General features: G+C 49.2%; 1 protein-coding gene across 1 annotated transcript in view; it reads left to right on the forward strand.

Annotated features, from left to right (window-relative positions):
* The first annotated feature begins 802 nt into the window (after nucleotides 1-802).
* Nucleotides 803-15,836, forward strand: part of LOC119778995 (unconventional myosin-Ic-like) — a 58,034-nt gene continuing 43,000 nt past the window's right edge. Inside the window, exon 1 of the mRNA XM_038278511.1 lies at nucleotides 803-1,065. The gene's annotated coding sequence lies outside the window, so the exon portion shown is untranslated. The remainder of the gene's footprint in view (nucleotides 1,066-15,836) is intronic.

Genomic DNA, 15,836 nt, shown 5'->3' on the forward strand with positions numbered 1-15,836 from the left:
TGGCCCTCCGTACCTCAGCTAGCCCCCAGGAACTTGGGGCCCCCAGGAACTGCCTAGGATTGCCTGATGGTAAATCCTCGCCTGGGTGGCTGTATGCTCTGGTGGACAGTAAGCTCCAGTTGGTAGAAGAAAGCAATCCCACAGCATGATGCTACCACCTCCATGTCTCACTGTGGGGTTGCTGTCTGTGTGATATAAGGTGTTCTACCAGGCTTACATTATTTTGCATTGGAGGCAAAAACTGTGGCCTCATTCAAGCGGAGCTTCCGCATATTTTCTGCATCCACAGCAAACCTCCAACTGGTCTGATTAGGATTTGTTTATGACCTAAAGCTTAGTGTTATTAGACTCGTTATCTCCTCCCTGACCTGTCCGCTCCATTGTTTGGTTTTTATGAGGTTATAATGTTCTGTAGAAACCACTTCATTCACTGAAGGCGGAAGGTTGTGTTGGCTTTTATTTCAGGTTAAATGCATCGTTTTTCCTGCCCTGAACTGAAGCGAGCAGCTGCTTACTTTTAGACCATCTTTGATGGTTCTTCTCCGACATTCCTGCAAACAGCCCAGTGGTATCCAGTGTGAGCACCACCCTGCTGGGAATAAATACTCGTCCCGTCTCCCTCTGCTGTTACAGCTGAACTGCTTTGAGCTGGAAAACACCCTGGAAAAGATTCAAAAACCTACGTCAGATTTTACAGCCTGTGCTGGAAGAAGAGGGCGGTCCTTAGACGACCCAGCAGGCTTCACCCGTACCTCCAGAACTGACTTTTTTCCTCTCGGCGTGTCTCGGTTTTACAGTAACGTCTCTGAGCCAAATGTTTGTGACAGACGGGCCGGGTCGAGTCATCCGAGGACAGGAGCGCTCATTCAGCTTCACGCACGCTCTGCTGACCACGCCACGCCATAATCCCACGTGCTTGCTGTACTCACACCTTGACCCTCCAACAAGATTAACCCCTTCAAACAAGATAAGCGATAATCCCTTTCATCTGTTGTTGTACTTTGTCCGTTCTCGCTGCCGGGCCTGACGAAGAGGAGCCGTGGGACTGTCTGAGTCATCTGTTGGGTAAAATCATTTGTTCTTTTCTAACTGAGACATTAGAGCGCAGCTGCATCATCATAGCTTTAACAATAATCCATCTGCTGTAATATCTGTTTATTTAAATAAACGTCATCATCGTATTGCTGTGCTGCGTAGAGAGCAGACTGGCTTTCAGGAACTTTCAGCAGAACTCCTTTTAAACCAAACCCAAACATTCGAACCTTTGCTAACGTTGTTGGACTTGTTCCGTATTCAATGCAAACCCGTGTTTCCTGCAGGATCAGCATCAGGGTTCATGAAGAAGCAGGTTTCTGTCTGTTTTGGTGCAAATTTGGTCACATTTCTTACTTGTGCCGACGTCCAAACGTCCCGCTCAGCAACGAGGCCATTTAATGTGGCACAGGGGTCCGTATGGCGCGTCCCGCTTTGCTTTATTTGGATTCATGGATTCCTCCAGAGCTCACAGGATCATCGGGGGTTAGGGAACCCCCCCTTTACACTAACTGGGATGAAGTTTCTTATTCGTTTTTTAGGTATCTCCATAAAAATGCTCCTGGAAAAACTAGTTTGTCTTCATTTTGGAACGCTCTGTTTTAAGGTTTCCATTTGCTCTGTATGTCTGAAAGACAATCTTATCTCCAGAAAGATGTTTTCTATTCCTACAAAGGTTTGAACGTTGCTTCTATCTTCTGTGCAACTGCCAAGCCTGGAGTCTCTGCAGCTAAATGACTTAAGATGACTGATTGTTCCTGATTCTGTGAGGGGGTCTAATAACCACGAGAAAAACAGAATGTGACCAGAACACCTCTGGTGTCTCAGAATACGTCTAATCCACCTTAATCTGTTAGCCTAACGAGCCAATCTCAGATAAGTGGCAAACGAAGGATATGTGGACACTTTGAGTTCATTGAGAACACAGATTTTTCAGCTCAGCGTAAAGCAGATTATTTTAGTTAAATGAAACGTTACTGAGGGAAGATTTAAAAGGAAAGTCATAAAGCTGATAAGGGAACTCAGTCTTTATTTAGAGATCTAACAGCAGCGAGTTGACTTTATATTCCTGCGCTGCCTGGAGCAGCAGATTAGGAAAAGTTCTCCTCCTGGTCATTTGTTGGAACCAGATCTCCAGTTTGCTTGTTTGCTAACCTGGATGCTTCCTACCGTCCGTCTGCTTTTCCACTGCTAACATCTGTCTGTGCTTCACCAAAGGAAAACATCACTGGGTGTGTTTTCATTGCTTTGCTGTGAGAGACAATAGGCCGTCCTTGGTTGTGGTTTTGTCTCTGACTCAGTGCCTCCTTGTTAACCTTTAACCGAGCCTCTCCTTGACGCTTGGATAAAGTCAACCAGAGCAGAGGTGGGCGTGGCTTCAGGCCTTCAAAGAGTGCAGTGGATTGGCTGGATGGCAGCATGGTGGGAGCTGGAGGACCTGCAGGTAGAATGTTTGAGATCGCAGATTTTCCTCTGTTCTAAAAACGAAGGCAGGGAGCATCTAGATTGAAACATATTCTAATGCCTTCTGCCTGATACAGATCTATCCTTTGTCATGTCTGCAGTTTAATATCAATGTATCACACACTTTCCAGTTGTAGGAGCCATTTATAGTTGTTGGAGTTCAGGGATGGTTTGTTTCTGGTTTATTTGGGTGTTTAGTTGAGGTTGACACACTGACCTATATTAGCTCTACCTCTGGTGGCGGCGAGGAGGGGGCAGCTATAAAGGTGAGAGGGCAGAAAGGGTTTGGGTCATGCGGTTTTTACCTCTTCCTGCGTCCACTGGTTAAGTTCTGTCATATTACCTGTTCAGCTCACTTGTTGTATAAGACCGCCCCTCGGATCGTTGGCTCATTTAAAAACTGACTTCAATAAATAGAAACGCCAAGAACTTCTCTCCCGGTCTGGACATCATTTTGTAAGTGCGATTCTCTCCACCAAGAAGCGATAAAAAGATTGTGGATCATCGCCGCACCATTGTTTCCTGGACCTAAAACGCTCTATAACACCACTGGAACAGAGAGCGGGCAGGTTTTAACCCGTCTGGGTTCTACAGGACAGACCAGAACCCAGGCTGCTGTAGTGTTTAAAGTTGGGAATATGTTCTTGCTTTGTGGTCGTATTCAAAGCAAAACTTCCCCTAAGTTCAGCTCTGCAGCTTGGCTCTGTACTGGTTTGGTGTGTTTCTGGGTCGCTGTGGTCCAATCAGCCTTGAACCCTGGCTTGGATCAAACAACCTTTACGTTCTGTAAACTCACAGGTTTCTTCTCAACACTTGCGTCATTATTTTGGTTGAAGTACCTCGATCAGAAATCAGAATCACAGGAACATAAGCTTTTCCATGGACTGACCAACCATTAGTTCTGTTCAGTTTATTTCTATAGTGCTGATTATTCCGTAAAAGTTTAAAAACATGACTAGGACCTCGAAGACTGAGAATCTTCATCAGCATATAGCTCCAATTCCCATCATGTCATCTCAGGTCACTTTATAGATCCAGATCATCCAGTCAGATTGATTCAAAGTTTTCTATCTAAGGAAAACCAGCTGATTGCATCGACTCATTGACTCTTCAGCAATCCCTCACACTAAGCATGCTTGTAGCGACAGTGGAGAGGAAAAACTCCCTTTGAACAGGAAGAAACCTCCAGCAGAACCAGGCTCAGTGTGAGCGGCCATCTGCTGAGGCCCACTGGGGTTCAAGGAGACAGAAGCAGATATAGAAAAAGAAGCATAGATACTAGGGATGCACGATATAATGGGCCCCCTATCGGTATCGGCCTTAAAACTGAATATCGGACATCGGCCACCCCACCGATATTTAACCCGATATTTGATCAGCTTTTGAGTTTCTAAAGTCTAAAAAAATAAAATAAAAATACTACTTCTTCTTCCTCAAAAACTTCTTTTTTTACAGACTTAAAAACTTCTAAAGATATATTGCCATTTAAAAACACCATATCAATCTCTTTTACTAATGAAATATTGCTATATGTCATCGTTATGCTACGAAATCCCCCGAAAATTCACGAAATTTTGCCATATTTTTATATGTTGATATATTGACGCGGTATCGATCTATTTTACTAACAAAATCTCACAAGAATTTGCAAAATATCACGAGAGTTTGTAACAGAACGATGAAATTTCACCAGATTCTGAAAGTAAAATAGATCGATACCGCGTTTTTAAAAATCAGTTTGATATCAGCATATGAAAATATATTTGAGTATATTATTTTTCAAAGTGTCAGAAATGGATAACAAAACTGCGATTTTCAATGACTACTTATTTTTGTCCAGCTTTAACATCGGTATCGATATCGGTTATCGGCTACATGAGTTTTAAAATATCGGATATCGGATATCAGCCAAAATCCCAATATCGTGCATCCCTAATAGATACAAAAGGCAACTGTCAACCAGCTCCACAGGCGGCCCCCGTCCAGGTTTTTTTAGGGTATAGAAACGGTTAGAAATGTCTGTAAATTGATGGAAGTCAACACCCAGTCCTCACTGCATATAGCAAGATGAGGAAGGGTGTGTATGTTTGAACTGGAGTTGTTTTCTTTTTTAATAAATTTAATATTAATCGTGGTCTGCTGAGTGTTTGGTTCTGTGTGGGCGTGCAAACAAGAAGTAAAAGTGAAAGGTTGAAAACCGCATTTAGAAATGGGTGTGATGATAGTTGATGCTTATCTCAGAAGACAGACAGTGACTTTCATTGGAATGGTGTGCTAGTTGCTAAACGTGAACTATTTTCGGCATTTTACCTGCAAAGTGTGGATATTTTCCTGGTCCTTCAGTTTTTAGGAGGGGGAGGGGTTGTATGTGGCGCGAGTCGGGTTTGGGTGTAGGCGGGGGGGGGTTAGGGGTTAGGGATGGGATCCGGTCATATTAAGGGTTTAATGAGTGAAAGTCAATGTAAGGTCCTCAGTAGGTGTGCAGAACAGTGATGTGTGTGTGTTTTATAGACGTTGCGACAGAGCCTGCATGCTGGAAGTGCTGAGCCATCCTGTAGAGCAGGGTGGAGGTTGTTCCTCTCTGCAGAGGTTGCTCTCTCACTTTAAGCCGTTCCTCAAAAATTTCCCTGAAGTGTCAGACCCAGAGAGAGAAACAGCCTTTTAATTAAAAACTCATGGCCTTCCTCGGTGCCCAACCATCAACAGAAATCACCAGAAATTAGCAGCTGCTTTTCGTAAAACTCTCTGACCTGCTGATGCTGTTCAGCTTCATAACTGCAGCCATGAAAACGTTTCGTCCGTCCTTCCTGCCGTCAGACGCAGTCCAGGATGAGGAGATGTCGGCTGCTGTCTCCGTCCGATTTCCTGCAGAATGAAGATCTCTGAGGTGGAGAATGCTTCAAGATAAAGACTGAAAGGTCTAACTCTCCTTGGTGTCTCACAGCGATGATAAGTTTGATTTTAGCAGCTAATCAGAAAACAGGCCGTTTCTCAATCTGTGTTCTTGTTCTAATGTACTGGAAAATCGTCATCATCCTCAGACCCATTACTGTTCCAATTCACTAGAACAGCAGACCGAGAACGGACAAAGTCCCCGGATGTTGTTCTGGTCCCTCCCTCTTTACCCAGCATGCATCAGAGCAGACTTGTCCGTTCTCCAGAACATTAGTCCGTCTGCGGCGGCCAGGGCTAGCGTTAGTCCGTCTGCGGCGGCTAGGGCTAACGTTAGTCCGTCTGCGGCGGCCAGGGCTAACGTTAGTCCGTCTGCGGTGGCCAGGGCTAACATTAGTCCGTCTGCGGCGGCTAGGGCTAACGTTAGTCCGTCTGCGGTGGCTAGGGCTAACGTTAGTCCGTCTGCGGCGGCTAGGGCTAACGTTAGTCCGTCTGCGGCGGCTAGGGCTAACGTTAGTCCGTCTGCGGCGGCTAGGGCTAACGTTAGTCCGTCTGCGGCGGCCAGGGCTAACGTTAGTCCGTCTGCGGTGGCCAGGGCTAACATTAGTCCGTCTGCAGCGGTCAGGGCTAACGTTAGTCCGTCTGCGGCGGCCAGGGCTAACATTAGTCCGTCTGCGGTGGCCAGGGCTAACATTAGTCCGTCTGCAGCTGTCAGGGCTAACGTTAGTCCGTCTGCGGCGGCCAGGGCTAACGTTAGTCCGTCTGCGGTGGCCAGGGCTAACATTAGTCCGTCTGCAGCGGTCAGGGCTAACATTAGTCCGTCTGCGGCGGCCAGGGCTAACGTTAGTCCGTCTGCGGCGGCCAGGGCTAACGTTAGCCCGTCTGCGGCGGCTAGGGCTAACGTTAGTCCGTCTGCGGCAGCCAGGGCTAACGTTAGTCCGTCTGCGTTGAACCGTACTGACGTTTTTGTGAATTGAGAAACAGCCATTGTTTCTCAGGCTCCTCCCATTTGGTGCTAACGCTAAAGGAGGGGCTGTCGGCTTTGCTGCACCGTCATGTTTTAATGACAAGAAAAAATAAAGTGTAGCAAAGGGAAAGGACGTCTTTATGATGGTTTTGTTGTTTTGTTTTGTCCCCTTTGTGAATATAGTCTAATCAGCTCGGAGGAAGTGCTGAGGCTAAACAGGAAGTTCCTTGTTTGGAGACTTAGCAGCTCAGCCTGAACTCTTCCAGTACTTTACATATACAGTGGATTGGAAACATGTTGACATTTCCAATTTTCATCTTATTAGTCAAATCTAATCAAACATTTCCTGATTCGTCTGAGCTGGTCTGCCTGGGCCTGGGAGCGGGAACAGCCCAACGATGGACACAACAGGAGAGACAACACTTAGCCTCTGTTTCTGCTCCGTCTGTCAATCCGGTTCAAACCATCACTGCTGCATACTGCTGGTTATTAGGGGCTGCAGGCTTTAGATGGATGGATGGATGGATGGATGGAAGGATGGATGGATGATGGATGGATGGATGGATGGATGATGGATGGATGGATGGATGGATGGATGGATGGGTCGGTTGGAGGGAACAGGTCCTGCTAACAAGTCCTGCTAACAGGTCCTGCTAACAGGTCCTGCTAACAGGTCCTGCTAACGGGTCCTGCTAACGGGTCCTGCTAACAGGTCCTGACCTGCCCTGCAGAAGGATCGCTCTCTAATCTGCAGCTTTTGCTTCGGTTCCTTGTTCACCACAAGCAGCTGAAAAGAGAAGCGGTTTTCCTCAAATAGTTTTTGCTAATTTTTATAAGTTAATAATGACTTGATGTCTGGTTTTGCTTCTCATTGTTAATCTCTGTTTTTTTTTTTTTTTTTTTTTTAAAGCAGTTGCATATTTAAAAAAGTCAAACTGACAGTTTCCTAACAGAGCTGTTGCGACAAAATGAACGTCTGGAATGTGTTCAGATATTTATAACCGGCCTGCCTCAGAGACATGCGCAGCTGCCGGATGCTGACGGTCCCAGGAACAATCAATCTGCTGATTTCAGCGCGATGAGAAAGCGTTGCTTTGATGGTTTAAGCGTGGAGCTCTGATGCTGCGGCGAGGAACCCAAACATTAAAGGGGGAGCGGCGGCCTAGTGGGGGCATAGAGGTTCTGATTTACAGCCCCACTCCCACAGACTGCCACTCTGGGTCCCTGAGCAAGACCCTTCACCCCACACTGCTCCGCAGGCACCGCACCATCAGAGGCGGAACTAGATGGGGGGCCAGGGGTGGCCATGGCCACCCTTAGCCAATCATTGGCAAGTTTTCATATATTAACAGGTTTTTGACAACAAAAACATTTTGATTAATTATGCACATTAATATACTAACATAAGAAGATATAGAATTCATGCTCTTTCCAGCATCTAGAAACAAAGGTGTTGATGGCAGCAGCACAGCTGATATTTCTCTCCAGGATGGAGTCACAGCCAAACAGGAACAGACCAGATGAAGCTACTATGAGAAAAAGCAGAGAGAGCAGAACGTTAGAGATTTAACTAACAGATTCTGCAGAGTGGGAGAATAGAGATAGAATGAAGCAGAATGATGAAAAAGAGGTCCCTATGTCCTCCAGCAGTCTAAGCCTATAGCAGCAGAACTATAGAGATAGCTCAGGATAACCTGAGCCACTCTAACTAGAAGCTTTATCTAAAGATGCAGAGAGTGAAATCAGGGATGCTTTGTACTTGTCACAGTGTAATTACAATAAAAATGTGAATTTTAAATAGTTGAATAAAGTCGCTGTGTGTGTGAGGTGCAAACATTAGTCTGATTACTGAAAGAACGGGTCAAGGTTTTTCACATGCCGGACGCCGCAGCGTTTATTTGTCAAGCGTCGGATAAAACAGCAACCCAGGAAAAGTTAGGAGCAGTTCCTCTTAACCTCAGAATATAATCAACCTATGGAGAATATTTAACTAACGTTCTTTCTTTGTTTACTGTATGATTAATTAAAAAATTTATCAATATTTCACTTTGTGCATTAAAAAAAGTAAAAAAAATACTCGATTTCTGTGTTAAAAGCTAAAGAATAACAATAACAACGTATTTCCATATTTTGTTAAAAAAAAACACCTTTCTTTAGGTTTTTTGTATGTTTGAACTAAAACCTGTTGATTAAAATCAAAGCAGAAGCAGATCAGGCTGCAGCCTGGTTAGCATGTGGCTAACCGTGGACCTGGGCCTGATCTCCTGTCTCAGACTCATTCTGCTGCAGATTCTGGATCTTTCTCCTCAGTCCGGTTGTTTCTAAGCGTTCGCTGCTGTGGTTCCTCCGTGTTCTCACCCTGATCCCTATCTGCCATGTTAGCTGTGTTCTCCATGCGTGCACAGACTCGTCTCCAAACTCCTTTTGGACCCTGATGAAAGCGGGAGCCGCTCTCACAGAGGAAGGATCAGCCTCCTGTCACCGACATGGGAGACGCTAGGAAATGCCTTCATGACCAAAGTGCTGCCACAGTGGAAAAGTGGGAGTGTTTGTGTGCGAAGGACACAGAGCGTCTCCATATTTGGTGTGTGAACCGAATTCAGGCCGGATTCCTTATTTTTAGGGCCGCTGCTCTCTTCTCCTGTCTGTAAGGGGTTCTGGTCGGTGCACAGCCACACTTCCACTGCGGTTTATCGCTGAGCCTGAATCATGGAGGCCTTTAGGAGAGAAGGAGACCCCAGTGTGTGGCCGGGCCCCTCAGGACACACTTGGCCCCTGGGAGCCCCCCTGCTTCTCCTCAGCCTCTCTCACCCCTTCATCATCTCACTAAAGTCTTTTTTCCCGGTTTGCTTTCCACCAACTTCCTGCTTCATCCTTTTCTACTTTTACTTCTGCCTCCGTCGCTCTCGTTTGCCGCCCACATGGCTCGCATACTTTCGCTCTGACATCACAGCTGCCGTGCGCTTTCTTTTTTTTTCACCCTCTCTTTGATTCGACAGCTCTGGTTTCTGTTCAGGTTTCCTCCTTATGCTTCGGTTCCTGCATCCAGAGGGATCAGGCTAATGCTGGAGGACAGAGAGGGGAGAAAGCAGCATGTATGGAGCTTCATAGCAGCATGAAGTAGGCAGTGCTCTGTCAGAGCAGCATACCCATAGTCAATACTGTTTATCCCTTTAGTTTGGTAAGAAAAATACACTTTAAACTACCTAAAGGGGCGTGTTTTCCTTTAGTCATGTACAAAAAAACTATGTAATTAGTTTTTGGTGTTTTTTGAAGCGTATTCTTTTTTTGTACACGACTAAAGGGATAAACACCTGTGAGGTAGTTTAAAGTTTATTTTTTGTAAAAAACTAAAGGGATAAATGCAAATCTGACGTCTTGCGCTGCGTATTGACTATAGGTATGCTGGTCTGATGGGGCATGCTGGTCTGACGGGGTATGCTGGTCTGACAGAACACCGGTTCCACTGTCGGTCATTTTGCCTGAAAATGTTTAAAAAAGTCCTCTTAAAATCTTTTTGCCGACCAAAAACTTTTAATTATAAACGTAAACTATCTAAAGCGTTTATTATCTGACATTAATTATCGTATGGATGAAATAGAAATTTATAAATAGAAATTTGGAAAAAAAAAAAATCTAGAATAAAACTTTGAAGCTTCTTAATCAGAAAAGGTTTGAGACAATTTGGTGTTTTCTTTGATTTTGTTTTATTTTTTAATGTTTATATTTTCAATAAAGAGTTTTAAAAAATTTCTACAGAAGTAAAGGGAATATAATCTGGAAAACAGAATTTGAAAAGAAACACATAAAAATGTAAAAGATAAAAAATGATAACAGAAAAAAAATGACATTTATAAAAATAGATCAGAGAAAACTTTCTGGTCGGTTTATAAACCCGTCAGCAGAAGATGAATCAATCAGCAGAATCACAGCCTTCAATTTCCCGTTACGGTCACCAATAGATCCAAGCACATTCATGTGTGCCAGTGGCCTAGTCAAAGTCCAGGTCTGTGAGTCCATGGAGCTGCTGGACGCCCTGCTGGACGCCCTGTTGGACGCCCTGCTGGACGCCCTGCTGGACGCCCTGTTGGACGCCCTGCTGGACGCCCTGCTGGACGCCCTGCTGGACGCCCTGTTGGACGCCCTGCTGGACGCCCTGTTGGACGCCCTGCTGGACGCCCTGCTGGACGCCCTGTTGGACGCCCTGCTGGACGCCCTGCTGGACGCCCTGCTGGACGCCCTGCTGGACGCCCTGCTGGACGCCCTGTTGGATGCCCTGCTGGACGCCCTGTTGGACGCCCTGCTGGACGCCCTGTTGGACGCCCTGCTGGACGCCCTGCTGGACGCCCTGCTGGATGCCCTGCTGGACGCCCTGTTGGACGCCCTGCTGGACGCCCTGTTGGACGCCCTGCTGGACGCCCTGTTGGATGCCCTGCTGGACGCCCTGTTGGACGCCCTGCTGGACGCCCTGCTGGACGCCCTGCTGGACGCCCTGCAGGACGCCCTGCTGGACGCCCTGCAGGACGCCCTGCTGGACGCCCTGCAGGACGCCCTGTTGGACGCCCTGTTGGACGCCCTGTTGGATGCCCTGCTGGACGCCCTGTTGGACGCCCTGCTGGACGCCCTGCTGGACGCCCTGCAGGACGCCCTGTTGGACGCCCTGCTGGACGCCCTGTTGGACGCCCTGCTGGATGCCCTGCTGGACGCCCTGTTGGACGCCCTGCTGGACGCCCTGCTGGACGCCCTGCTGGACGCCCTGTTGGACGCCCTGCTGGACGCCCTGTTGGACGCCCTGCTGGACGCCCTGCTGGACGCCCTGTTGGACGCCCTGCTGGACGCCCTGCTGGACGCCCTGCTGGACGCCCTGCTGGACGCCCTGCTGGACGCCCTGCTGGACGCCCTGCAGGACGCCCTGCAGGACGCCCTGCTGGACGCCCTACTGGACGCCCTGCTGGACGCCCTGCTGGACGCCCTGCTGGACGCCCTGCTGGACGCCCTGCTGGACGCCCTGTTGGACGCCCTGCTGGACGCCCTGCTGGACGCCCTGCTGGACGCCCTGTTGGATGCCCTGCTGGACGCCCTGCAGGACGCCCTGCAGGACGCCCTGCAGGACGCCCTGCAGGACGCCCTGCTGGACGCCCTACTGGACGCCCTGTTGGACGCCCTGCTGGACGCCCTGTTGGACGCCCTGTTGGACGCCCTACTGGACGCCCTGTTGGACGCCCTGCTGGACGCCCTGCTGGACGCCCTGTTGGACGCCCTGCTGGACGCCCTGCTGGACGCCCTACTGGACGCCCTGCAGGACGCCCTGCTGGACGCCCTGCAGGACGCCCTGCAGGACGCCCTGCTGGACGCCCTGCTGGACGCCCTGTTGGACGCCCTGCTGGACGCCCTGCTGGACGCCCTGCTGGACGCCCTGCTGGACGCCCTGCTGGACGCCCTGTTGGACGCCCTGTTGGACGCCCTACTGGACGCCCTGCTGGACGCCCTGCTGGACGCCCTGCTGGACGCCCTGCTGGACGCCCTGCTGGACGCCCTGCTGGACGCCCTGCTGGACGCCCTGCAGGACGCCCTGCAGGACGCCCTGCTGGACGCCCTACTGGACGCCCTGTTGGACGCCCTGCTGGACGCCCTGCTGGACGCCCTGCTGGACGCCCTGCTGGACGCCCTGTTGGATGCCCAGTTCTCCCTGAACTTCAGCAAATTTTACCTTTAAAATACTCCACCATGTTTCTGATTTCTGTTGAAAACAAAGCTGAAGGTTTTGTGTTTTCCTCGGCTGCCGCGCAGCGAACGCCTTTCTGCTGTCGTCCAACCGCCTCCTGACTGAGAGACGCCAACAGAAGCGTCCAAACGTTTCCTCTTTGCTCTCCGTGACGAAACGACGTGTGGTTTTCCTTCCTCCTTTCATTGAGATGCGGTCTGAACACACTGGTCTTCCTGCTCCACCATAATGGAGGAGTTTCTGCCTTCTTTAGCATCAGAGAGGGACGGTATCCCAGAAACTTCCCTCTGTGGAACCTCGCAGCATGGAGCAGAAACCTTGGAGTCAGCAGGAAGTGAGGTCATCTTAGCTTGGTAGCGAAGCCTGAATGCATCTGATGATGATGAGCAGATAAACGATGCAGAGTCTGAGGGAAACGCTTCTCTGGTGGAGAGTTTGGGATAAATGCAGAAGAAGTCGTACCGCATGACTCCCATGGCTTTTATTATCACTGCAGAAAGTTCAGTGGAAGGACAATATTAGACATTTAAAAAAATCAGCAGGGATGTAACGATCTGATATGTGGGAAGTTGGTTCGACATCAGCCAGGAGTACTGAAACATATCGACCTGTGATCCGATCGTTCCCGATAAACGGCTCAGTGGTTCTCATACATGCTGTGGTTTCCTGTTGGAATAAAATTCCTGGATCAAGTATTTCGTAACATCCTATATTTCTAAAAAATTATTAAAACAGGAATGATAAATGATGATATCATATCTGTCAGAACTCGAAGCCAGAATATCGACATCGTATCCAGAATGAAAAAAGTTTTACCGGTGTTCTGTCAGACCAGCATACCCCATCAGACCAACATACCCCGTCAGACACTTTCAGTGGAAGGAAGTTTATTGGGCTACTTTATTTATGTGTGATATGATAAACAAAAAGTTGTAAATAAAGGTAAAACATACTGAAAGTCAAGTAGGCGAGTTTATTTATGTGTGATCATGTAATGAACGAAAATTTTAAGCCCGAGGTAAACAGAATTTTTCCGAATTTAAAACTAAACTGCTTTAAACACACAAAGCTTTGCTTTCTTGGTCACTGTTTTACACCCTGACGTAGCAGCTAACCTGACGTAGCAGCTAACCTGACGTAGCAGCTAACCGGACGTAGCTGCTAACCTGACATAGAAGCTAACCTGACGTAGCTGCTAACCTGACGTAGCAGCTATCCTGACATAGAAGTGGGGGTAGGATGATTCTAACGGCCCTTGACTGAAGAAGAAGAAGAAGAAGAAAAGATTTTTCCCGCTATATTTTTCAAATATAAAAAGAAAATCCAGCAGTAAAATTAATTATTTGGTTTTCTCCCTCATTTTTAAGCTTCAAACAGAAACAAAGCATGAATTTATCGACCCAAACCCCCCCTCCTGCATCGCATCAGGTCTCCCCGTCTGTCAGCGGCAGTTTGCTCGTACCGGAGCTTATTTAATGCGCGCGTCATTTTATATAGTGATAATGAATGAAACAAATCAATGCATCTTTATAGCAGTTTAAAAGCTTACATATATTTCTGTTTGGGAGGGGCCCAATATCAATGTCTTTCATGGGGCCCCACATTCCTAGTGGCGCCCCTGGTGCAGTGAGACAGCTGCAGCTGCTAAGACTTCCAGATATCAGGATGGGGGGGGGACTCAGGTCATCATATTGGGTGTGAACTGGTTGCTATGACGACACCTGGAGCAGGTAAACCTGCGGCTTGGTAAACATGTCAGAGCTGTCAGTCAGCAGGAGACATGGAAACAACTGGAAGCTGCTATTTCTGTCCAAGTTAATCCTCAGCAAAGTTTGAACAGGAAGTGCAACAGGAAAGAAGAGTTTAAGTCACGCAGGGAGGGAGGGGGGATGGAGCTCTCGGTTCTGATTTCCCACGGAGCGGAGGTCACGTGTAACGCCTGGAAACGGTCCGACCCTGCAGGCGGAGAGCAGCCGCAAAGCAGGCGGAGAGCAGCCGCAAAGCAGGCGGAGAGCAGCCAGAGAGCAGCCGGAGAGCAGCCAGAGAGCAGACAGAAAGCAGCCAGAGAGCAGCTGGAGAGCAGACAGAAAGCAGCCGGAGAGCAGACGGAGAGCAGACAGAGAGCAGCCGGAGAGCAGACAGAAAGCAGCCGGAGAGCAGACAGAAAGCAGCCGGAGAGCAGAAAGAGAGCAGCCAGAAAGCAGCCAGAGAGCAGCCGGAGAGCAGACAGAAAGCAGCCGGAGAGCAGCCAGAAAGCAGCCAGAGAGCAGACGGAGAGCAGACAGAGAGCAGCCGGAGAGCAGACAGAAAGCAGCCGGAGAGCAGAAAGAGAGCAGCCAGAAAGCAGCCAGAGAGCAGCCGGAGAGCAGCCAGAAAGCAGCCGGAGAGCAGACAGAGAGCAGACAGAGAGCAGCCGGAGAGCAGACAGAGAGCAGACGGAGAGCAGACGGAGAGCAGCCAGAAAGCAGACGGAGAGCAGACGAAGAGCAGACAGAGAGCAGCCGGAGAGCAGACAGAGAGCAGCCGGGGAGCAGCCAGAAAGCAGACGGAGAGCAGACAGAGAGCAGCCAGAAAGCAGCCGGAGAGCAGACGGAGAGCAGACAGAGAGCAGACAGAGAGCAGCCAGAAAGCAGACGGAGAGCAGACAGAGAGCAGCCGGAGAGCAGACAGAAAGCAGCCAGAAAGCAGCCGGAGAGCAGACAGAAAGCAGACAGAGAGCAGCCGGAGAGCAGACAGAGAGCAGCCGGGGAGCAGCCAGAAAGCAGACGGAGAGCAGACAGAGAGCAGCCAGAAAGCAGCCGGAGAGCAGACGGAGAGCAGACAGAGAGCAGCCAGAAAGCAGCCGGAGAGCAGACGGAGAGCAGACGGAGAGCAGACAGAGAGCAGCCGGAGAGCAGACAGAAAGCAGCCAGAAAGCAGCCGGAGAGCAGACAGAAAGCAGCCAGAGAGCAGCCGGAGAGCAGCCAGAAAGCAGCCGGAGAGCAGCCGGAGAGCAGCCAGAGAGCAGCCGGAGAGCAGACAGAGAGCAGCCGGAGAGCAGCCGGAAAGCAGACAGAGAGCAGCCGGAGAGCAGACAGAGAGCAGCCGGAGAGCAGACAGAAAGCAGCCAGAGAGCAGCCGGAGAGCATACAGAAAGCAGCCAGAGAGCAGCCGGAAAGCAGACAGAGAGCAGACAGAGAGCAGACAGAGAGCAGACAGAAAGCAGACAGAAAGCAGCCGGAGAGCTGAGGGTCGCTTTAGTTCTGTTTGATCAGAGCAGCTCAGCTAACGTGGGTCCTGGGGTGTCAGAGTCCCACCCTGGATCAAAGGGCAGCCATGGAGCAGTGTTTGTGTCGTTGCCATGGATTTATAGCCCATCATTTATAGATTTATAGTCCTAGAACACACAGTGGAGGAGTTTCAGCCGGACGCTGCATCTGCTGGAAAACATTAAAGGGTTAAAGTCTGAGATACCCCCCCCACATGCCCACACACAGTGAGAGGATAGCAGGCATGCTGTGCCCAGTAGAGGGCGCTGTGTGTCTAACAGGTAGATTGTCCTTCTCCACCCTGTTTGCCTCACCTTTGATGCCCATTACATCATCATTCCACCAGTCAGTGATGTCATGGCGGCTGCTGGGATCCAACCAACGCTGCAGCCTTCTGCTCAAAGCAGCTTTGTTGCTCCTGAACAGACGCAGTCTTTGCTTCGCTGCTGAGAACCTGCAGGTTGATGAACGACCTGAGGAGAAACGAGATGTTAGGGTCTCTGCTCAG

The sequence above is a fragment of the Cyprinodon tularosa genome, unplaced genomic scaffold, assembly GCF_016077235.1.
Source record: "Cyprinodon tularosa strain WSP-4 unplaced genomic scaffold, ASM1607723v1 ctg1016, whole genome shotgun sequence".
In the NCBI taxonomy this organism is placed as follows: Eukaryota; Metazoa; Chordata; class Actinopteri; order Cyprinodontiformes; family Cyprinodontidae; genus Cyprinodon; species Cyprinodon tularosa.